Raw genomic sequence first — 4,027 nt, forward strand, 5'->3', positions numbered from 1 at the left:
AGCTCCTTCTGACCTTCTCTGTACTTCTCCATCAGCATCCTCAAGGCAAATCTTGCATCTGTGGTACTCTTCCTAGGCATGAAACCATACTGTTGTTCACAAATCTCCACTTCCTGCCTCAACCTAGCTTCAACCACTCTTTCCCAAATCTTCATTGTGTGGCTCATCAACTTTATCCCTCTGTAGTTGTTACAACTCTGTGCATCACCCTTCTTATAAATTGACACCAGATCACTTTTCCTCTACTCATCAGGCATCTCGTCTTTTTCTAAAATTCTGTTAAACAAACCAGTCAGGAAATTTACCGCCACTTCTCCTAAACACTTCCATACTTCCACTGGTATGTCATCAGGACCAACTGACTTTCCACTCTTCATCCTCTTCAGGGCTTTTCTAACTTCATCCTTTAACCTGATCTACCTTCTTCCTACTAGTCTCTGGTTCCTCGTTTCTACTTTCCCTTTCATTTTCCTCATTTAACAACTCCTCAAAGTATTCCTTACATCTTCTCAGCACACTTTCCTCACTTGTGATCACATTCCCACCTCATAACCACTAACAACATTTATCATCTCTCCTACTACTTCTACCTTCACACACATCAACCTGTCTGACAACCTGTACCACATTTCTTACATATTCTTCCTTTAGGATCACCCCTACTCCATTTCTCTTCCCAACTGAACCATGATAAAACAGTTTGTAGCCTCCTCCAATGTTTCTAGCCTTACTGCCCTTCCACCTGGTCTCCTGCACACACAAAATAGCTACTCTTCTTCTCTCCATCACACCAGATATTTCTCTACTTTTCCCTGTCATTGTACCTACATTCAAGGTTCCAAACCTCAGACTAACACTTCTATTCTTCATCTTTTCTCTTTTTCTCCTAACCAAACGCCCTCCTCTTCTTCTCTGTCTCTGGCTCTGTCTCTGACCAACAGTAGTCCAATTTCCATCAGTGCCCTGTTGGTCAACGGCACTGTTGGCGGTCGTTGTTAACCCGGGCCTCGACCAATCCGGTATGGAAATCGTTTTATTGATCTGCATATTTGATTTAGCTAAACGTTTTACGCCGGATGCCCTTCCTGACGCAACCCTCACCATTTATCCGGGCTTGGGACCGGCACTATAAACACGGCTTTGTGTACCCCAGTGGGCGACACTGATCTGAGTGAAATCAGTGGGCAGTGCCTCTGGGACAGGAAGTTGGTTCATAAATTTGTGTTTACGACAGTGATTCTCCCCTCAAATTTTTTAATAATTGCACGGTACTAACATTCGCTACTGCGATGTTTTACATCACTTCCTGTCCCAGAGGACCGCCCCCCCCCTGCCCCCACCCGATATACACACACATAGATTAGATTCCCTGGCATGCTGGGAAAGGTGTTCACTGTGTCCCCCTCACTGTGCTGATGATGTCAGTAGCTGATGATGTCAGTAGCTGGTGATGTCAGTAGCTGTCTACCTCTACATCACTGCCAATAACAGACGCTGATGTCCTGTGGAAATAATTCTGATTTGTCTTCACGCCGCAGAAGCGACGTGATTTTTAGCCGACCCGTTCAAAGCTGACGATACTACTGAGTAACACACTCGATGCGAACGATTATAATCAAGGAGCAGCTAGCTGCACTGAGAACAAAGGAGTGCCGTTGTTTTGACTTTTTCTTTATATATCACTTATGCTAATGCTTAGTTAACGTGTCAAATCTAGCTAGCTAAATCATCATCCATTGTCATTTTTAATACTGAGACTGTGTCGAACATTAACTCCACTAGGTGTCCTCGTTGTTTTCGACTGCGTCTTTAGTCGTCGTCCGTTGAACTTATTTAGGATAATTGCGATCTCAGACATCATTAAGACCAGCACCACGGATAATAAACACAATAGACCAAACGTTTAACTATTATCACCGTACGCTAATAAATCTGTAATGTAACAGTGCTAATAATGATGCTAGCACTACCGATTAGCTGCCAAACTGCTGGTAATAAATTGTTTCCCTGTCCATCAAACGAGTGTGAAAGTCCAGGAGAGATTTTTTTTGAACGATTCAGATAAAGCACAGCGTGCCACGAGAAAATGGAGTACTGCACATGGGAGTGGCTGAAAAGAACATGATGAACCTGTGCCAGAAAAGCTTCCTAGTACTTAAGGCCAACATTGACACAGTCAAGTCGAGAATTGAACAAAAGTGCCTCACCCACTCTGCAGATGTGGCGCCCCCTAGAAATTAGTCAAAGATGGTGTCATTGAACGTTTGTGTAAAATAAAGAAAATAATATTTACTCTGAAGGCAGCAGCCAACATCAGCTTTTACAAACTTCAGATAGAATTGGTGAATATTATAGTTACTTGTTAAGGTTTATTTACAAGTGTTTCACTATAAAAGTAACTGTAGTAAAAAAAAAATATACAGTGCCGCAAGTACAAATACTTTTTTTTTTAACTCTAGTTCAGTTGTTAGATAAATTACAGTTGCTCTGTTGTTTGTTCTCAGTGAAGTTTTGGTTTCTTTACTGGAGCTGAACTGGTCCTGGTCCTGGTCCTGGTCCTGGTCCAAGTCTTATCAAACATTCCTGTGGAATTAGTGTGTGTTTTATAGTAGTAACAGTGGTGATCTAATTAAGCCTTTGTTCATGTGAATGGAACCTGAAAAATATATATGAAATACATAAATATAATAATGAATAACAAAGGGGGAAAAAAGATCTTTTATATTATTTTAAAATAAATGTGGAATATTTCACTGAAGCACTTTGGTTAAAAACAGCTTATCAATATGACCTATATTGTTCAGTGCGCAATGATTTGGTTTTTCTTTTCTACCTGGCTTGAAGAGAAACCTGTAACGATTTGATTTCTTTCCCCTAAGACTGAAAGAAAAATTGAGAGAAATTGGATTTCAGCCTTTAGTTGAGATTAAAAAAATATATATAAAAATAAATAAATCTTTAAATAAAGAATATTTATTAAGATGTATTTGAATACATTTTTACTTTATTTTTTAAAGTAAATGCATTTTACTGCTGCGCTGTCGCCATTTGTTTTTAACGTATTTATTTCAAATGTACATACGGTGATGTTGACGACGTTGATGGAGTGGTCTTCATTGAATCAGTGTATAACGTGATTTGCGGTCAGAGCTCGAACTGTTTAACTCTGTCTGTGCAGATAACCTGATGATGTCATCTCCCCCTCTCAGCTCCCCCCCCCTCTAAACCGTTACACTGTAGAAGAATTCTCACACTCCGAATCAAAGTGTTTTCTATAACGGCTGCTTTGAGACTGTGTTTGGTTTGGTTTCTCTCTGACCACATGTAGCCGCTCGACTCCGAGCCTTCTGCTGTTTCTCATTGAACATAAAGATTAAACCTGAGTCTGATGTTTGGATTCTGTGTGGTGTCACTGAGACCAAATGCCGCATGATCACAAACGTACACGTTCACATTGTTGATGATCGAAAACGTAACGAGCAAATAGGTGTTAGAAAGGTTTACGTTTTAGGTCCATTAGTTGGTGCTCAACATACGTTCATTATATATATTTTCTCCAAATGTATGAAATAGGGCAGTACCACTGGTGATGATGGGGGCAGTGTTGCGCACTATAGCTAGCGTGATCCCATAAATTAAACAGAAGAAGACAACGACAGAAAAAGGTTCAACATTCTCCGATGTTCATAACGTCCACGCAAACGTTTGGACCTGTTTCTGAGCCGAAAAATTATCGTCACTGTGTTCGTTAGTGACTAAGAAACTGACGCCCGCCAAGAAATTAAATGTTCTGAACCCAATGCTGCCCTCCCGTGGCTGTATTGCATAGCAACCGTGCCGAGCGTAGGGCACGCATGGGGGTATGTGAAACTAACTAGATTTTCAGTACTATACATACTGTACTATACTATACATATATAATTGCATATATAAATATATAGATGCAGACAAGAGAGGATTTAGTCATCAAATACTTCAAACAATGAATCAGATCTGTCAAATATATATATATATATATATATATATA

The sequence above is a fragment of the Cynoglossus semilaevis genome, chromosome Z (assembly GCF_000523025.1).
Source record: "Cynoglossus semilaevis isolate Cse_v1.0 chromosome Z, Cse_v1.0, whole genome shotgun sequence".
Classification (NCBI taxonomy): domain Eukaryota; kingdom Metazoa; phylum Chordata; class Actinopteri; order Pleuronectiformes; family Cynoglossidae; genus Cynoglossus; species Cynoglossus semilaevis.